This window comes from Pseudophryne corroboree, chromosome 4, assembly GCF_028390025.1.
Source record: "Pseudophryne corroboree isolate aPseCor3 chromosome 4, aPseCor3.hap2, whole genome shotgun sequence".
Classification (NCBI taxonomy): Eukaryota; Metazoa; Chordata; class Amphibia; order Anura; family Myobatrachidae; genus Pseudophryne; species Pseudophryne corroboree.
In genome coordinates this window covers 318,814,794-318,836,545 of record NC_086447.1, presented here as the reverse complement: position 1 = coordinate 318,836,545, position 21,752 = coordinate 318,814,794, and the positions used below count along the sequence as shown (strand labels likewise).

General features: G+C 43.4%; 1 protein-coding gene across 4 annotated transcripts in view; it reads right to left on the bottom strand.

Moving 5' to 3' along the window:
• The window catches only part of SOX2 (SRY-box transcription factor 2), a 296,062-nt gene that overhangs the window by 51,178 nt on the left and 223,132 nt on the right, over positions 1-21,752 (bottom strand). For all 4 annotated transcript variants that reach the window (XR_010175942.1, XR_010175940.1, XR_010175941.1 and 1 more), the window contains one exon: positions 1,174-1,404. The gene's annotated coding sequence lies outside the window, so the exon portion shown is untranslated. The remainder of the gene's footprint in view (positions 1-1,173; positions 1,405-21,752) is intronic.

The window sequence follows — 21,752 nt, the reverse complement described above, 5'->3', positions numbered from 1 at the left end:
CATAACATCGGTTCCTAGCAAGGAAAGGGGCAGATGTGGATTTTGGAGCTGGTAATGAAACATCGCGTGCAGAATATAACAGATGCACACCGATTCACACTTTAATCACCTGTAAGCTTGGGGTGCATATGTTTCCATCTCTATAGCAACGAGACGCCTTGTATAAGTATTTATAATCCACAAAACTAAGAGCCTGCGTATGTAAGGTCCGGGGGTCTTCACCTTGTTAACTGATAAGTGTGCAGGAAAGTCAGTACTCGGTACTGTACACCACTGCAATCCTGCATCGTCTCCAAGGCTTGTCACTGCTGACACTTGCTGTCATTATAAAACAGATATTTTCCCCGTAAAAGAGGATGATTACGGCCAGTGTGAGAGTAATGACTGTGGACTGTGTGTAAGACATGGCCTTATAACAGGTTGCAGACTGTCAGAGATCAATTATTGCAAAACTTGTAGGAGCGAAGCAAATATATCGGCTATAATAATTAAAATGATTGCGTTGCTGTCAGAGCCAGAGATAGCTTTTACTGTATTGTGTAGAAAGGAATATTTTAGCCCATGGCAGAGGGAAAACACTGGAAATTGTGTAGTTCCAGACCTGTGCCGTTCCAGAAACTATGCTTAGAAATAGTAAAACTGTTTTGTTAGATGTGCAAATCAACTTATTGCGCTGTGTTAACAGTATGCACAGACATCAGAGACGCCTGGTCCCGCACTCTAGAAGAAGAGCAGTTTAGGCTTGCAATGCCCCTTCCATAGGATGTTATAATACACGTGTTTACTAATTTCTCATACAACAGTTGCCGGGGCGACGAGTTCTAAAATGTTTCGATATCTGAGCGTCACCAAAACCAATGACACTCTCATCATCTGACCAACTGACCAGTCCCCAAATCCTAATTACCCATAACAAGCAGCTGTTAGGGCCACCCGGCCAGGACCTCACTAATTATTTCCTAATTCACCCTGAACACACGAAAACTAACTGGGTTCCAGGGCTAAACGGGTTAACAGAAGCAGAATGGCAGAGACCTTGCACCCGAGCTGGGGTGCCGGAGTCCCGGCTGCAGGCAAGATTGGCACATGGGCGGGTTTGCTGCTCACTAGTATATCCAAAATAAAATAGCAGCAGGGGGAGGGGGTGTCAAAGTTGGGTTTGTAATTACTTACGTGGCAGCAAGTCGGGGTGTAGTCTCCACAAGTGCGTGATTGGCAGCGATAACGGGGAGTCCGTGCAGTGCAGGAACCCTAAACGTTTCCCTGACAAGCTCCATCCGGCCATGCACCCTTCCATGCCGGGCAGCGGGCTCCCTGCAGCAGCACTATTCCTCCGGCTGCTGATCTGTCCCTCTGGCTGCAGCGCTGTCCCTCCGGCGCCTGCCCAGCTCCTCACTGGAGCTCCTGCAACAAGAAGCAGCGTTTATGGCTTACAACCCGAATGGCTGTTTTTAAGAGAAGAATGAACCGACAACAACACACACACAAAAAATCAGTTATCCTAACACTGCTGTAAGCCCCCACCCTGCATAAGAAAAAAAAGCTTTATATTTTTCAGTGGGTATTCAAAGATAATTTGATGGCATTGTTTCTGCTACAGATGGTTCTTTTTAATACAATAACAGTGCTCTTTGTGCATACTACCCACAATAAAAATCTAAAGCGTTCCCCTGAATAACCATTTTGTTCTCTCTTGTATAGGGCCAACAAAAGCAGCCGTGAGGTAATGGGTTCTGTTTATTGAAGCCATAGAATAGGGATTTGATAAAGATTTTTTCTTTTCTTTTTTTTTTTATCCAGAAAAAGACATTGCAAGGTTGAGCTGATCTCTTCATATTTTAATCTAACCATGCAGCATCCTCGAAGAATGTATTTTTATTTATTTTTTAGCTTCTGCTGTATTATCTCTGCTACATTCTTAGGAGAAGTTTTATTTTAATTGATACAGTATCAGCACACTGTTATATTACCAAATTGCAAGTGTAATAGATAGGCAGGGAAACTGTGGTCAGTCATGTTATAAAGCAATAGGTGGATCCCTATATATAGGAACATACACGCAGTAGCTACTACTTAAACATCTACTCTATAACTGTTTCGAAAAACATTTCTGGGAACACACACACACACACACACACACACACACACACACACACACACACACACACACACACACATTATATCTATCTATCTATCTATCTATCTATCTATCTATCTATCTATCTATCTATCTATCTATCTATCTATCATCTTTGTGTGTGTGTGTGTGTGTGTACATAGACACACACGGGCACTCGCACACCACACACATGGTCTAGCAATTTTAAGCGTTTCTTGTGGAAAGCGATGTTACACTTCTTGCCTGACTGCACCATTTAATTATTATGGAGCGTGTCCCTGGCCGCCTACAGGTTGCACTAAGCCTGCACAGCATTAAGGATGTGGGATTCGGCTGTTAGAGCATATTGGAAGCCTCATAGACAATGTATCACAGTAGGGGATTTGTTCGTTTCTGACTGTGTTTGTCTACCTCTCTATGGGAATTAAAGATGACAGCAATCCACCTCTGTGACTCCTGCCCGGGTGACCAGTACACAACTTTCCCTCTCTAACGACTGCTCTCAGACCCTAACACAGCAAGGGTTAATGAAGTACATCCTATGTGCACAGGCTGACTGTGTGTGCAGAGTGCAGGATATATTTCTGGTGGTCAGTAGAGAAAGCTGGCTTATTTTGGACCATTGTCTAACAAGTGTAAGTTTAGATACAGTCAACGCCTGACATAACGCAGGACTTAAAAAAAAAAAAGAGGGGGGGAGGGGTTATTGAGGTTATTTTGAGATATATCTGAATTTGATCTTGCAGCTAAGAGTCAAGTGTGCATTATTCTGTACAACACGCTAATTAGGACACTCGCTGCTTATAACAGCAAGTGCTTCATGACTATTATTTATTTTAATTCATATGTGACAGTATATGAAATACATTTCGGCAAATTCGGTCAGTGAAATAAAAAACTACTCTTGTCCCTTGTAGATATAAATGTGATGCTTTAGAAATTAAGAAAATATTTTCATAAAAAAATCATATCTATCTATCTATCTATCTATCTATCTATCTATCTATCTATCTATCTATCTATCTATCTATCTATCTATCTCATGTCAGGTTGCCAAGCTAAATTTTAAGATCATTAATTACAAATAAAATTGCTGGCGCCTAATATTCCTGAGAAGTGCATGGAGCAAGCTTGTGTACACTACCAGGTGCTCAGTACCAATGGTGCCTGCAAGACAGGTAGCCTGTTACTCAGGTAAACACACAGTCAGCTGCTAGCATATGCCTTATATTTGTGCTCATTACTACGCATGATTGACTATGAATGGGAAGAAATGAATGCAGATGTTCTGCACATTAACCCATGAGGTGCTGGCAGCACTATGTACACCAAGCTGGTAGGTGTGGATGCAGTACCGATACTCACTAAGGTATTGTACCCTATACTTCATGTAACCTTCAAGTCATATATTTTGGGGTAAAGGAGAGCAAGCTGGCTACGTGTTTCGTTGCTTCTTTCCCTTCTCTACACTTCCAATAAATACCGCACATATGTATTTCTCTGTAACAATTCAACCTTTCCACTTTTTAATAATAGTAAATATAAGACTAGTTAGAACCGAAATTACAATGTACTCGTCTTGAGTAGTATTTATCGGTACAGTATCGACAATACCACTGCTGTATACAGGATGTGCAAATCGTAAGGATTAACCCCCCGATTGTTGGAAAAGCACAGAATCGCCTTGGGGAAATAGAGGGAGGGCTAAACAGATGAATACAAAATATACACATGCCTAAATAGTGTCAGTAAGCAGACGGTATTTCTATGCTAAATGTTCTACTTTCATTTATTCAGAATTTTTTTTTTTACAATTTAGTCAGTGCGAGAATGTGAGAACGAAAGACACAATGGTGTGTCTAGCTATTTATTTATCCCTACAAGTCGGTATAATATTAGTGACTACTATTTTATGTTCCTTTCCTAATATTCTGACTAATGTGAGGGCAGATACATGTCTTATTGGGTGAAAAATTACTTATTCTCATAGCGATATATTCTTTATTCCTTTGTGCTCGGATTCCAAAAAATCCTAACGTTTCGAGAAATGGGATTATAGCAGAATATCGAACTCATAGTCCTAACTAATTGGATTTATATGACATGATCCATCAAGGAAATTGGTTGATGCTACATCGTCTATGATATAGCCTAATACTAAAACAAGTCAGTAAAACTTGCAAAAGGAACAGTTTACAAATTGTATATCCAAAAACAAAATGTATGGAGAATTGTTATGTACAGGTGTAACGTGTGACTATTTAATATTTGAATTATTTGAATGTCTGTCCTCGTGGATTGTTCATTTGGAAGATCTCGATACTGTATGTAGAATGTCTATCGATAATACTTCCCCTTGAAATTGCCATGCCTGTATTTATCCACTGCTTTATTTCGTAAACTGGTACCCTCCGTTTTAATCCAATAAATCTTGAAAATTAGAATATACGTCAATGAGCAGGTTATTATGGACTATATCAGAAAATAATGTTTACATCTATCTATCTATCTATCTATCTATCTATCTATCTATCTATCTATCTATCTATCTATCTATCTATCTATCTATCTATCTATCTATCCTGTACTCCACCATCCTCACTGAAGGGTTAATTTAGTGTTGCTTTGACATAGTTAAATAAATGGATAATACACGTTTTACTGCAGATATAATACTGACCCTACAAATTAAAATGAACTCTGCAAATTAATTTTAGAATTAGTTTCAGCGAGATTATTGTGGAAAGTCACAGCATTTTAGAACTGCTCTATTCACTTACCAAGTGCTAGCGCATCTTCCAAACACACAACAATGTAGAGCGAGGAAGGCTACATATATGGTACGATGTATTGTCATTTTAATAGACAGTGGGTTGTTTAATCTGTATCTTTTATTAATTTTCACACATGGAAAAGGAGGTATAATAGATTTCTCTCTATAAATTGGCCAGGCAGTGCAGCAGAAGCAGACAGCTCCTCTCACCATCACCCTTGTCACTGGTTTGTTTACTACCTTATTTGAATTAAAATAAACCGGCTTCTGCTGACTGCACATCATTATCTCTGAGTCCATAATCCGGCAGCAAATCCCATATCTTCCAGAACTGGCTCCTTTGTTTGGGATTACTGAAAGTTTATCCTATAACAAAGAGGAATAAGGCTTCCCCTCTCATCCTCATAATTAAGTGTGGGGAGTCATTTAGAATCAAGCAGAAGAAAATGTACAATTTAGCACTATATTTCTGTACAAACTGGGAGGCAGGGTAGGCCTGTGCTAATTGTTAACATAACATTTAAATCACTTTGGAGACCAGCTTTCAACGTTAAGAGCAACTCTTAACGAGGGTTTAATTTTCTATAAATAACAATAGTTCTCTATTACTAATCTAAAGATAGGGTTAATCTTCTTAGTTTTTATATTGATGTAATGTGGATGCTATACATTCTGTCAGCCATAATACGGGCCAATGATATGTTTTCACGTCAAAATGTTAATGTTATAAAAACGTAACCTTTACGAAACAACTCTGAAAGGGTTAAACTGCACCAACACCCTGATGCTGTAACTGCACCCAGACTTGGCAGATGTGTGTTAATGTTCGTATTTACCCTCATGTTGTAGAATTTCACAAGTAGGTCGGGAAGGGAGAACTAGTCCTGTAATAGCCGTGTTTGCACAAAGAGTGTTTGTAGAGGGTCAAGAAAAGATGTGATTGATTTATGCTTCTCCGCAACTTTTATAGCGTTGAAGGAGCCCCGAGTTACAGTTGTTGTGTGTTCCTGCAGTAGGTGCTAGCTGTGGGAACATCTGTTCCCCTCCTGTCAGATGCAATGTGGATGGCATGTAGTGCACAGCTGTAACATCTGTCACCACAATACAACGATCCAGTAATTGTCCTTACCTTTACTTAAGTCTACACGTATTTCCAATGATTTACACAGCGATAACCGTTTAGCAGGTATTATTATTATTATTGCATCAGTAATAACATATTATTAAAAACTAACTGCAGAAGTATTTTAAATTAGCACCCGTTTAAAAACTTTACACCCATTCTCTATCCCCAGAGCACCTATCTTGATGTTATTCCTATTCTGTCTCTCTCTGGAAAGTAACATTTTAAGAGCTTTTTACCTTTTAAACTACTCTCCGAACATTTGCATATAAGGGCATTGTCAACATCAGAACAAGTATCTATAATCTGTATATTATTTTGTAACACATAGCTAGAAATCGGGTGTTTGAACTGTTAATAATTAGGAAAACATAAGAGTAACAGGATATCTTTAAAAGCCACGTTTAAACCATAAAGCATATGTGATAGATGGAAGGTAACAACGACCCATTGACAACTGATAAACTAATTGAATAAGTGGCAGAATATCTATCTATCTATCTATCTATCTATCTATCTATCTATCTATCTATCTATCTATCTATCTATCTATCTATCTATTAAAATACACTTAATTTGAATTACTAAAACTGAATTAAAACTTTGTTGTAATAACAATATTACAGTCAGTGTATTTGAACAGACTGACTACTGTGCTGAAAAAAATAGAGGATATTGATAATATAGTTTACAGGGTTGAAAGCAAAAATGGTTAACTGCATTGAAACATACTTTATTTTAGCTATTAATCATTGTGAAATACTTTAGAGAGTCAGAAAAACAAACAATTATGTAATTTATTGACATGGTTTTTGATCCGGTCCTCAGGGAACAGACCAGGGTTCTTTGAACACAAGCCAATTAATCAACTCAGTTATTTTTATTGACTGATCTGTGTGGAAAGTCGTTTTTTATGTGCTCCAGTCTATTAGGTGTTCTAGAGCTTACCTAGACTTTTTAATAAGGTTTTTGTTACTAGTGAAGTGTCTGTTTAATAACATGCCAAATGCAGTACCTGCAGTGCAGAGCTTTTTTTTTGTTTGTTTTGTCCTGCACTTAGTTTTTGTTTGTGATTGTTGGTATTTATAGGGCTGAGTGGATGCCTAAATATGCCAAGGTACATTATCTGAGGGGGATCAAACTGTTGCTACATTTTTTTATTAGGATGATATTGACATATGTATTAACATTTATTTATATGGTGCCAGCATATTACGTTGCACTTTTAATGGGATATGCAGTGATAAAACAATACTAGCTGTTAACAGATAGACAACGATGTATGAAGGCCCTGTTCTCAAGTTTACATTCTAAAGGGCCCCATACACTAACGCGACATGTCCAACCGTCATGTCACAGGCGATCACCCTGGCAGCCTCACGGGCGGCAGGATTGCCCAAGATACATTGTATGCTGTCCTTTTGCATACAATGTATCTTGGGCAATCCCAGCCATGCCTGCGGGGTCGGACATGATTGCTAGTGCAGCACAGTCAATCTGGAGGATCCGATCTGATGCTCACGGGAACACCCATCGGATCGGATCAGGTCGGAAACACCTCCAAAATGCCTGATTTCATCTGATATATCGGGCAGAATGCCCAATATCGGATGAAATCAGGCATTATCGTTCTAGTGTATGGGGCCCTGAAGGCTGTGTACACATAAGAACGATGTGCGCACGATGCAACAACGTCTGAGATGGGACTCCGACATCGGCAAGTGCATACACACTTGTCGATGCTGGCTGTGATGAGCGGCGGCATGGGGAGGAGCTCGGCCATGCTGCATTCGGCAGCATGGCCCTCGTAAGCAACATTGCATGTCGGACCTGCATGCAGGTCCAATGGAGGATGTCACATGCTATGCGCGTGAGCACGCATCCCATGCAATATTGTTAATTATTATTATTATTATTTATTATTTAGATAATTGTTTCCAGGAGTGAGCATCCGGTAACACCATATAAAGATTCCTTGATAGGAGCAGCTCCGCATCTTTACGTGTGAGTCAGGGTACGCAGTATATGAAATGTGTTGCACCTTAAAGATACCATGATGTGCTTGACACCTGTGATGCCCCTGTGAGTGTTAGGGTACGCACTTCCATTTACTAAATCACTATCCACAAAACCCCCAATAGAAGCCACCCTTTTTTCTATACCAGGAGGTGGATTAGATTACACCATTGGATGGTTGAAAGATTGCAAAGGTCATTGAGAAATATATACTTACCTTTTATAAAGGGGGCATATTTTAGCATAGCCCTTGTATTTATTTCTTGATATATACTACACATTGGCTCCTTTCCTTGTTTCCTTTGCGAGAAATCGAGGATATAAGGAACCTATTGAGGAAGACGAGAGTGAGGAAGGATACTCACCAAACGTACAAAAGATACCTTGATAGGATTCACCCTACATTGCCAAGTGTGAGTCGGAGTGTGAGAACTATTATATCCTAAAGATACCTTGATGTGCTTCACACCTTTATTTCTGTTGTGAGTTTCGGGGTACGCTCCTCATCTTAGGAATTATCTTGCTCTACACTCCCCTCCACTTCACACTTTGAGGGTGTATAGATACGGCAGAAGAGTGCTAAAAGTGTGCAAAGATACCTTGATTGAGTGAGTGGGGTACAAAGGAATTTGACGTCTGTAACTCTTTAGAGACATTTCTTTGTGGATACTGGGATTTACTACACATTGGTTGTCCCTTTTTTTTTCTCTGCTTTACTTTGCATATTTGGAGTACATACATTGGACATTACTTATCTGAAGAACCTGGACAGGAACCTCCGAACCTATATATCAACACCAGGGATTTATTCCTATTCCATTGCGCCACTTGACACACTGCATTGCGCCACTTGACACACTTTCCTACTCACAAATACAGTTTATTTTTAGTTGGTTTTTTTTTGTGCTGAATATCGCTAGGTGCATTGATATACATTACTATGTGCCTAAATATATGATATTTTGGTATAAATACAATTCTCACTGATGAGTTACAGATGTTTGGCTGCATACATCTTCATATATTATGGTAGCTAAACATTGTTCATTTTCCAGCACACCTCTATGGAGTTGCAAGAGAAAACTAGCAATGTTACTGGTCAAGAAGTTCCTTCGCCCCATCATTCCGGGAGGTACCTTATGACCATTGCTGAGAACTGAATTCCCTCTCTGTTGGAAACTTGAAGAGAAATAGTTTGATACTTTTTGGTGGTGCATCAGTTTACTGTCATCTGAAGTATATGATTACTTATATAATCAGGACTTTGTGTCTGGAGAAATGACCAGCCTATAATATAGTCTCAGAGGCAAGCATAGATTGGGCTATGCTTTCAGTGAATATAAACATGTAACAATATGACACATGAAATAAAATCAGTCCCAATGACTCCTTACTCTCATGATCTATATGAGAGATACAGTTCAATAAGCAAAATCTATACAAATAAGCAAAACTTGTAATTAATTAAGGGGGTGGTTTAAAAGTGATATTCAGCAGAACTTTGTTTATTTCTTATTTTGCCCAGTATGCATATTCCAATCTGGGCTTCCAATCCTGCAAATGACCAAATGTAATTATTTACACTAAGGCATCTCCCAAAAGTGGTAATCCAGTGGTTATGGGGATCTTATACTCGTAGATATAGTGGCAACAAAAACAAAACAAAAAACAATGTACTGGACATCCAACTTTCGGTGCTTCATGCATTGTATCTTTTCCTCTCACAATAAATTGAATCAAGAACCAGCAAAAAAAAACAGAAATATTTTATGATTTGACTTAATACAGCTGGCCAGAATCACATTGTTAGACCAACAATGCTGTTTAGTATACGAATAATAGCTTTTAAATGTGTCATTATGAGCAATGTACAAGAACTTATACATAACTACGTTTTGCAGGGCAGCGGATGTGGATCTACTGTGAAAATAATGAAGCTTAAGCTTCAGGGCCCCTAACAGGGACGTAACTAGAACTTTGTGGGCCCTATAGCAAAATCTTGAAAGAGTGAGAAGCACGATAAAGAGTGTCATAGAGAGAGATGGGGGAAGAGAGAGAGAGAGAGAAGGAGGGGGAGTGAGCAATACCCGACCACAGCACAGTCTCAGGTCTATGATGGAGCAGGACCTTCATGGGAGCCAGCCAGGCTGGGACAAAGTTTGCTGCAGTTTGGGGGCACCCGCTGTATCCTCTGCGGCTGCAGCCAGCAGGGGTGCTATAGGCACCAGCGGGTTAAATGGGAGCAGTTTACTGTAATTGTCTGAGGGCGGACCAAGGCACTGAAAATGGGACTGGCCTGGGGGGCATCTGGCACTCTGCCCCTCGACCCAGCCCGCCATTGTGCACGCTTGTACACCCGGTGAAGAGCTAATACTAGCCTTAGCATACAGTTGCAGGTACGATTACGGCAAATTACACTATCTTTTATTTATTGTTTTGTTCCTTCCAAATTCAAAGATGCTGAATTATGCAATTCCTAAAGGGTGATTTAGTAAAATTGCAAGTTTTGCGCATATTTAAACAGACAAATTTACTAAACTTATCAGACTTTTAGCGGCCTCCTACCTGCAGCAGCAGAAGATGCCTCGGCTACTGTGTTTAAGGGGCATATTTATAATAATGTGCAGTGGGCACCCCAAATTTAACATTCCTTATTGCCACATATAGTGTCAATAAGAAATCTTTATTCGTGGGAATGTATTAAGGAACAGTCACAGATATCTTGGTACATTTCATATTTTGTCAACCTCCACAGAAGCCTTTGGGGTCTGCTTTCGCAAATAAAAATGAAGTTCCCACTTACCACATTCAGAGGATACACACTTACTGACTGTTTCTGCATTTGAAAAGAGCTAAAACATATTTCACCTCAACACAATGACACATACTGTACTACAGCAGGCATAGATGAGTTATGCAGCTGCTGTGAACTATTGCTGGCTTGCTGGGACATCTAGTTCAACAAGAGCAGCATAGTCACAGGTTGCACTGCACACATGTACATTATTGTTTTGTTTCCTGGTACCTAACACGCACAGGGAGGGAAGACAGCTCACCACAGTGGGACTCCACTGCTCACGATCCAGGACCATCAGCCGTGCCACAGAAAAGGCTCCGGGTACACTATGAGGGGAGGGTGGCTCTGTGGTACAGTCCCGGTGACACCCCTCCCCCTACCAGGAAGTAAACTGCCCTGATGGGCCCTAAATCCGGCACGCTGCAAACAAACAATGAAAAAAAAAGAACTCTAAATGGTGAAGTGGGATTGCATGCTGGTCCTTCGGGCCTCCCATGTGGCCAGGCCCCATAGCAGTTACATTCCCTGCCCCCTCCATAGTTACGCCACTGGCCCCTAATGTCAGAGGGGCCCTGAAGTAACTTTTTTTAATGAGTGAATTTTTCAACAAATCGATTGAGTTTTTTTTTACGTGTGTGTTATTAAAATAAGGTTATTTTAGTGATAGAGTCATCACTAATCTCGCTTGTGCATTTTAACACCAAAAATCAGTTATTCACCTCTTGTTTTTATGTACTGTATGGTATCACCAATAACACCATGACATCCAGGCTGTTATTACAATCAGGCCCTGCAACAAGGTGGGTCAAAGGAGACAGTTATACCGGGCCCCGAGGCAGAGGGGCACAAAAAAAAAAAAAAACGGGTGCCAGAGCTTACTGGGATACTTCTTTACATAGTCCGCTCCCCCCGCTAATTAAGCAAAAAAATAAAATGAACTTACTGCTCCGTCCATTCTTCCCCACCTCCTCGCGTACCCTGTCACTTCAGGGCCCCAAAAATCAAGGTCCTCCAGTTCAGAGCAATGTATTATATAGACTTTTCCAATACAGAAAACATATATAATGTGTTTCATATGCCACTCTGTAGTATATTGTGCAAAAACAAAGGTGGACTCCCCTCAAGAAATGTTGTGCTTGTTCCTGCAGTAGGTTGGGTGCGAAATCCTATCAGTGGGAAAGTCTGCTCCTCCCTCCCCTAACCATGTGAAAGCCTGCTCCTCCCTCCCCTAACCATGTGACCTGCTCCTCCCTCCCCTAACCATGTGACCTGCTTCTCCCTCCCCTAACCATGTGACAGCCTGCTCCTCCTTCCCCTAACCATGTGAAAGCCTGCTCCTCCCTCCCCTAACCATGGGAAAGCCTGCTCCTCCCTCCCCTGACCATCATAATCATTAAGCATTTGCTGAGGGAGCTATTCCTTAAATGGGAAGCTGTTAAAATACCGCTAGTCATGATCCCGGTGGTCACAATGCCAATGCCGGAATCATGACTAGAGGTAAAATGCTGGTGCCAGAATACCGGTGACACAGGCTATTCTCCCCCTGTGGGTGTCCATGACACCCATAGAGGGAGAATAGAACCTGTGGTGAGCGCAGCGAGCCACTGTGCCTGCAGCGTGGCGAGCAGAGCGAGCTTGCAAGGGGCTTTCAAGCGATCGCCTCACTGCCAGCATTATTGCAGATGGGATCCTGCTGTTGAGTTCATGACAGCCGGGACCCCATCCGCTGGCATTTCATACCAACCCCCCTTAAATGGTGTGGTGATTGTGGTAGAGGGAACTATTTAATGGTGGGGACTATTAATTTAGTGCTAGGGTGATTTGAAGGCTGAGTTGGGGTAGATTAAGTGCTATTTATTTAATGTGATTGTTATTAATTCCCCCAAACGTCAGTGTTGGCTATTGGAAAATTGGGCACATATATTAAATATGAATGCTTTTCGTCTAATAGTTGGAATAGTAGAGAGAAAAGAGACCTTACTCAGGGACGGAAGTCCCGGAGGCAACGGAGTCAGTTGCCGCCGGGATCCAGCCCTGAAGGGGGCACCTGGCACCTTCATTGTCACCCTGCCATGTAGTGCCATAAAGGCACCCACTGACAGGAAGGGCATTTCCGTTGGAGTGGCACGATACCTGCAGTCAGACTCTGGTGCAGTCCAAATTACCATGCTGCGCTCAGTGTTTTGACTTCCTGATGGGACCTTCCTGTTAGAGGAACCACCGAGCAGAGTGCTGAGCATCATCGTGGTGCTCCTCCCTAGTGACCTGGACACAGGGCTCTGAGGGTTGCAGACGTTATGTAATATCCGACTGTGACACTGAGCGGTTGGATGTGCCGAGCAGCCGGAAGAAAGTGAAGTGTTTGGCCATTCAGAGAGAAGGGCTGTGCAGCTGTCAGTCTGTGTGTGGAGTCGGACGAGGTGAGAGTGGTAGCAGCTGCATCATAAAGGTCTGATAACACACAAAGGGCAGGATGTACTAAAGGGAAATTGCAGTAAAAGCCCTGTTTTTGGGGTTTTACCGCATTTTCATATGTACTAACCCCCGGCTGACGCGTTTTCGCCCCTGAGGGTATTGCCATCTTTTGATGGCGATACCCTATAGAAGCCTATGGGCTTCGTACCGCTGGCAGCAGCGGGATGCTGCCTCTCCGCTGACGCCTCCCCTGGCATACCTGGTCCCAGAAGCTAAACTCCTCCTCCCCCTAGCAACACAGCAGGAGGTCTTTCCGGCTGCAGGGAGGAAGAGGAGGCGCCCGGGACAGCCTGCTGCCTGCATGCTGTGCTGGGAAGAGATGGCGACCCCAGGGAGGTGATGGAGACCCCCACACACCACCTCACAGGTATTGCGGGGGGCCTCCGTCATCGCATTGCAATGTTAATCGCATATGTTAGTACATCGCTGCAATGGGCGGCAATGTATGTTAATACATCTCGCCCAATAACTCTCTAGTAATTGCAAGCCCTATGGGTGGGGGGGGGGGAGGTGTGGTGAGCGGGTCACTGTATGTGCTGCGGGCAGGAGGTGAGCCGGTGTTTATGTGCTGTGGGGGGAGGGAGGTGAGCGGGTGTCTGTATGTGCTGGGGAGGGGAGGTTAGCGGGTGACTGTATGTGCTGCGCGAGGGGGTGGGGTGAGAGGGTGAGTGTGTATGTGCTTTGGGGGGGGGGTGAGTGGGTGACTGTATGTGCTGTGAGGAGGAGGTGAGTGGGCGACTGTATGTGCTGCAGGGGGGAGGTGAGTGTGTGACTGTGCTGCGGAGCAGTGGTGAGCGGGTGACCGTATGCATTGTGGGGTGATGAGCTGGGGGAGGGGGGGTGTATGTGCTGTGAGGGGGAGGTGAGTGGGTGACTGTATGTGCTATGGGATAAGTGAGTGGGTAACTCTGTATGTGCTGCGGGCGGGGGGTGAGCGGGTGACTGTATCTACTGCAGGAGGGAAGTGAGCGGGTGATTGTATGCACTGTGGGAGGGGGTGAGCTGGTGACTGTATGTGATGCAGGGGAGGTGAGTATGTGCTGCAGGAGGTAGGTGAGCAGGTGAGCAGGTGACTGTATGTGCTGCAGGAGGTAGGTGAGCGGGTGACTGTTCTGCAGGAGGGAGGTGAGTGAGTGACTGTATGTACTGTGTAGGTGAGCAGGTGACTGTATGTGTTGTAGGAGGGAGGTGAGTTGGTGACTGTATGTGCTGTGAAAGGGAGGTGAGCGGGTGACTGTATGTGCTGCGGGAGAGGTAGGCGGATGACTGTATGTGCTGCGCGGGGGGGGGGAGCGGGTGACTGTATGTGATGCAGGGGAGGCGAGTATGTGCTGCAGGAGGTAGGTGAGTGGGTGACTGTATGTGCTGCGGGGGGAGGTGAGTGGGTGACTGTTCTGCAGGAGGGAGGTGAGTGAGTGACTGTATGTACTGTGTAGGTGAGCAGGTGACTGTATGTGTTGCAGGAGGGAGGTGAGGTGGTGACTGTATGTGCTGTGAAAGGGAGGTGAGTGGATGACTGTATGTGCTGCGGGAGAGGTGAGCGGGTGACTGTATGTGCTGCGCGGAGGGGGTGAGCGGGTGACTGTATCTGCTGAACGGGAGGTGAGTGGGTGACTGTATGTGCTGTGTAAGTGAGCGGGTGACTGTATGTGCTGCGGGAGAGGTGAGCGGGTGACTGTATGTGCTGCGTGCGGGGGGGGGGGGTGAGCGGGTGATGATGTATGACCAAAGGGACCCAGAAAAAGACAGTTTAAATTTTTTAAAAGTGATGGGTCCCTTGGACCCACTTTTTTGGGGGCTCAGCACAATCACTGTTACTGTGTGGCATAATTTGTAAGTGGCAGACACTACTGTGACATTACAGAATACGGGGTACTACTGTGTGACATGACATGAATAAGGGGCAGTGCTATACTGCATAATGTGAATAAGTTGTACTTCAGTGCAGTGTAATGAAAAGGTTACACTACTGTGTGGCATACTCTGAATTGGGGGTACTGTTGTGTGGACACACCCCTTTACAGTGAGACCACTCCTTTTTTGGTGCTGTCTCTATGTAGCATGTGGTGGGGGAAGGGGGGTAGTACCAACATCTAACTTGCCTCCGTGCATCTGGGATGAAGTCACGCGACTGACCTAATTTTAAACATAGATTTAATTGATTTCATGTGTGACCAGTTGATGGAAGGCAATCATCTTTGGTGAGGCAGGCTCAGTTTTCCAGATTGGGAGGCTCAGTTTTCCAGGTTTGGAAGAGTATCTGATTCTCTCATAAGCAGAGCCCAACATTTCAAGATCCAGCCAAGCAGCAACTGGGCTTCAGATACCAGCAGCAGCTATTAAAAGCTGTAAGAACAGGTAACAGAGAACATCACTTGTGGGACGATTCTGATATTTTTACAGTAATTCATGTGTGTCAAAATGTCCGTTTTCTACTTTAGTATAAAGAACTATCCCTCTGTATTGTGCAGAGGTTACTAGATTACTCTCTTATTGCTTAGTTGTCACTAGAAGGCTTTCTGTATTGTTCTGTGGTCACTAGATGGCTCTATTATGAATGAGTCCGTGTAAATCATTTTGAATTGATATGTATAACTGCCAAGGTACAATTCTTTTGGGTAGTGCATTACAACTTGGAGCAAATAGATATTTGGCAAAGCACTCAGGGTTCAGGAGTAAGATAGTGGTATTTGTGGGGGAGTAGTTGTTTGCATGGCTATGGGGAATTACTTATCAAGCACAGAGCAGATACTACACTGGGCCTAGTTTCTGAAGCACTGCAAAAAAAGTTTAATTTTGTACAATGAGATTACTGAAATGAGATAAAAGGGATGGACATGGGTCCTTGTAGGTACATTCTTGCATAGCAGTTTTCACTCCACAAAACCATTTTCCTGCATCACATGCTCTTCCTTTCTAAGTAGTGATGAGCGGGTTCGGTTTCTCGGAAACCGAACCCCCCCGAACTTCACCCATTTTACACGGGTCCGAGGCAGGTTCGAACCTTCCCGCCTTGCTTGGCTAACCCGAGCGCGCCCGAACGTCATCATCCTGCTGTCGGATTCTCGCGAGATTCGGATTCTATATAAGCAGCCGCGCGTCGCCGCCATTTTCACTCGTGCATTGGAGATGATAGGGAGAGGACGTGGCTGGCGTCCTCTCCGTTTATTGTTGAACTTGATTGCTTTATTGCTTAATTGTGGGGAGGACTGGGGAGCAGCTGTTAGGAGGAGTACAGTGCAGAGTTTTGCTGATAAGTGACCACCAGTTTTATCCGTTCTCTGCCTGAAAAAAACGCTCCATACCATATCTGTGCTCAGTGTGCTGCATAATATATCTGTGCTGAGTGCTCACACTGCTTAATTGTGGGGACTGGGGAGCAGCTGTATTATATAGCAGGAGTACAGTGCAGAGTTTTGCTGACAGTGACCACCAGTATACGTTGTCTGCCTGAAAAACACTCCATATCTGTGCTCAGTGTGCTGCTTTATTGTGGGGACTGGGGACCACCAGTATAATTAATATTATATAGGAGGAGTACAGTGCAGAGTTTTGCTGACACAGTGACCACCAGTATACTATATATAGCAGTACGGTAGGCCACTGCTGTACCTACCTCTGTGTCATCATTCATTAAGTATACTATCCATCTACATTCTATACCTGTGGTGCATTTTAGTTTTGCAGTTTGCTGACACAGTGACCACCAGTATACTATATATAGCAGTACGGTAGGCCACTGCTGTACCTACCTATGTGTCGTCATTCATTAAATATACTATCCATCTACATTCTATACCTGTGGTGCATTTTAGTTTTGCAGTTTGCTGACACAGTGACCACCAGTATACTATATATAGCAGTACGGTAGGCCACTGCTGTACCTACCTCTGTGTCGTCATTCATTAAGCATACTATCCATCTACATTCTATACCTGTGGTGCATTTTAGTTTTGCAGTTTGCTGACACAGTGACCACCAGTATACTATATATAGCAGTATGGTAGGCCACTGCTGTACCTACCTCTGTGTCGTCATTAATTAAGTATACTATCCATCTACATTCTATACCTGTGGTGCATTTTAGTTTTGCAGTTTGCTGACACAGTGACCACCAGTATACTATATATAGCAGTACGGTAGGCCACTGCTGTACCTACCTCTGTGTCGTCATTCATTAAGTATACTATCCATCTACATTCTATACCTGTGGTGCATTTTAGTTTTGCAGTTTGCTGACACAGTGACCACCAGTATACTATATATAGCAGTACGGTAGGCCACTGCTGTACCTACCTCTGTGTCGTCATTCATTAAGTATACTATCCATCTACATTCTATACATGTGGTGCATTTTAGTTTTGCAGTTTGCTGACACAGTGACCACCAGTATACTATATATAGCAGTACGGTAGGCCACTGCTGTACCTACCTCTGTGTCGTCATTCATTAAGTATACTATCCATCTACATTCTATACCTGTGGTGCATTTTAGTTTTGCAGTTTGCTGACACAGTGACCACCAGTATACTATATATAGCAGTATGGTAGGCCACTGCTGTACCTACCTCTGTGTCGTTATTCATTAAGTTTACTATCCATCTACATTCTATACCTGTGGTGCATTTTAGTTTTGCAGTTTGCTGACACAGTGACCACCAGTATACTATATATAGCAGTACGGTAGGCCACTGCTGTACCTACCTCTGTGTCGTCATTCATTAAGTATACTATCCATCTACATTCTATACCTGTGGTGCATTTTAGTTTTGCAGTTTGCTGACACAGTGACCACCAGTATACTATATATAGCAGTACGGTAGGCCACTGCTGTACCTACCTCTGTGTCGTCATTAATTAAGTATACTATCCATCTACATTCTATACCTGTGGTGCATTTTAGTTTTGCAGTTTGCTGACACAGTGACCACCAGTATACTATATATAGCAGTACGGTAGGCCACTGCTGTACCTACCTCTGTGTCGTCATTCATTAAGTATACTATCCATCTACATTCTATACCTGTGGTGCATTTTAGTTTTGCAGTTTGCTGACACAGTGACCACCAGTATACTATATATAGCAGTACGGTAGGCCACTGCTATACCTACCTCTGTGTCGTCATTCATTAAGTATACTATCCATCTACATTCTATACCTGTGGTGCATTTTAGTTTTGCAGTTTGCTGACACAGTGACCACCAGTATACTATATATAGCAGTACGGTAGGCCACTGCTGTACCTACCTCTGTGTCGTCATTCATTAAGTATACTACCCATCTACATTCTATACCTGTGGTGCATTTTAGTTTTGCAGTTTGCTGACACAGTGACCACCAGTATACTATATATAGCAGTACGGTAGGCCACTGCTGTACCTACCTCTGTGTCATCATTCATTAAGTATACTATCCATCTACATTCTATACCTGTGGTGCGCCTCTTTTTTTCTTTGCATCATGTGCTGTTTGGGGACAATTTTTTTGAAGTGCCATCCTGTCTTGACACTGCAGTGCCACTCCTAGATGGGCCAGGTGTTTGTGTCGGCCACTTGTGTCGCTTAGCTTAGCCATCCAGCGACCTCGGTGCAAATTGTAGGACTAAAAATAATATTGTGGGGTGTGAGGTGTTCAGAATAGACTGGAAATGAGTGGAAATTATGGTAATTGAGGTTAATAATACTATGGGATCAAAATGACCCCCACATTCTATGATTTAAGCTGTTTTTTAGGGTTTTTTGAAAAAAACACCCAAATCCAAAACACACCCGAATCCGACAAAAAAATTTCGGTGAGGTTTTGCCAAAATGCGTCCGAATCCAAAACACGGCCGCGGAACCGAATCCAAAACCAAAACACAAAACCCGAAAAATGTCTGGTGCACATCACTACTTTCAAGGGACTAATTTTGTACTTTCCAGTTACACTAGTTAAACTAATGTGACAGAAGTGCGATAGAGGCCCTTTACCCAGTGTAAAATGTACTTTAAACACAAATGTAATAAGGACTCAGCATCCTATCATACTGTATATGGGGCTTAACCAAGCAGATTTTAGGGCCAGATGTATTAAGCCTGGAGAAGTGATAAAGCAGTGATAAGTGCAAGGTGATAACGCACCAGCCAATCAGCCTCAATATGTAAATTGACAGGAGCTGACTGGCTGTGCGTTATCACCTTGCACTTATCACTGCTTTATCACTTCTCCAAGCATACTACATCTGCCTTAAGGACAAAAAGTACAATGCACAAATATTGGAAAGCTGCTCAATCAGATGTAATATCAGTCAGGTGCTAAAAGGGAGGGGTAATTCTGTGTAAGAAAAAACAATTTGGGTTCTCTAATGCACACTGAGTGAGAAATAAATAATACTACATAATAATCAGATAATACGGAGATCTTAGTTGCGTATATCTGCAGATATAGGGTTAAGCCCCCAGGCCGATCGACAAGGCTTCTCCGTCACTGGGGGTCCCTAATACTAGGTATGGGTCCGGGGTGCAGGACAATAAGTAGAAATGTTTAATCTAATGAAGGTGGTGGTTCTCATGTGGTAGGTGGTAAACTGTACAACATTGTACCTCCTCAGATTTCTCCACCTGCTTCAAATCTAGGCATTCTTCCAGAGTGTGGCGGTAACTCCTCGAAGTATCGAGTAGGGACTGCAAGGACCATCTAGGAGTGCTAGTATAGAACCAAAGTGCTTTGCAGTGAGAATCCAGTATGCTTCCTAAATGAGGACCAGTCCATTTGTGGAGAACATACTTAGAAGCATGTAAATCACATTCTGCTGACTTATATATCATAACATGTCTCTTTTAATATAACAACCTGCTTCAAAGGGATGAAAGAGATCATGATGGTCAAATTTACATAAGTATAACCCCTTCCACTATGCAAAGCCTCAGAAAAGAATAGACTCATGTTTATTAAATTGCTGACAGGGCTGTGGAGGGTAAACAAGGTTAAAGTTCTAATCATGCAATAAAGTTTGTCAATATATAGCAGCTTGAACATGAGAAAACATCACAATGTACAATCACAGGATTGGTTAGAGATTACACTATGTGCAGGGCCGATAGAGGTGCCCGGGGTAACCTGGATATAACTGTCTGTTCTGCTTTGTGACTAGGGGCCATATTGTCAGAGCCAGTGAGCCTACCAATAGGTTTTTGGACTGTGCATTGACATGAGAGCACCTGGCAGAAACTCACACATAACACAGTTTGAACATACAGTTGGTCTAAAATATTATGGGCGCCTGTCAGACATTGATGATCTGGGTCACCAGTTTATCTTACTTTCCTACAGGGGGCTACACACGGAGAGATCTGTGTTTAAAATCTAAGCAATCTGACTAGATTGCTCAGATTTTAAGCATGGATCTGCCGTGTGTATGACCCCCAGCGATAGCATGCATGCAGGCTCAATCTTGCGGGTCGCTCACTTTACCGTTGTGTGAAGTGAGCGCCCCCCCCCCCCCCGTTGTTGCCCCCCCTGACTCAGCACATCGCGCTGTGCTGGGTGGGGGGAGAGATGTGTGCTGAGCGATCTGTGTTAAGATCACTCAGCACACATCTCTCCCGTCAGTACCCCCCTTAACTGTCTTTGGCTTGACATATATAACTATATGTGGTTCAATCCAATAGAAACAATGACAGAGTTACTGAGTTTGATATATATGCTACACTCCAGGTTATTTAGATAAGTATTTGTATGGGAGTTCATTATCGAGAATTAAATAGTTAATCTACCTAACCGGCTTTCCTGTCATAACCAGTACTCCTATGTCTTAGACTGGCCGCTAGCCGCTGCTGCCGCATTAGTAGTGTTATACTCGGAAGTGCGTTCCAGCGGTATTAGGCTTGCTGCTCAAGGACAGGAAATACTCCCAGAGCCATGCTGCGTCATGGAACCGGAAGTGCGTTCAAGCGGCGGACAGCGTGCGTTCCACAGCTGCAAGTGCTGGTGGACTTAGCTTACCTGGAGTCTATGCATACGGGAACAGTGTCAATTTGTGGTGAACACAGGTGATTTGGATCATATTGTTATTGACGCGCATTCTGCTATTTATAAACCAATGCTGTGCAGAATGAACTGTGATGCTCTTGAGAAAGGTGGGATACCACGGAACAGCTGTCGGGCTCAGTGGCGGATTTAGGGGGGCCACCAAGGCACGTGCCCCCCCTGTCATTTTTAATTGTTTTTTTGTATTGACCGCGGTGCTGCACAAACCCGCACCAGGCACCCAACATGTCCCCCTCCTCCCCTGTCAGCTGCTGCTGCTGCTCTGCTCACGTGTGTTCCTCCTCCTGTTTGGCTCCCTGGATAAATGTGACATGTAGTCAGTGCAGAGGAGCCAAGCAGGAGGAGGAACTTCACAGATCCAGCATGCCGCTGCCGCTGAGGGACAGCGCACCGCCGCTGAGGGTCAGCACCCAGGAACAG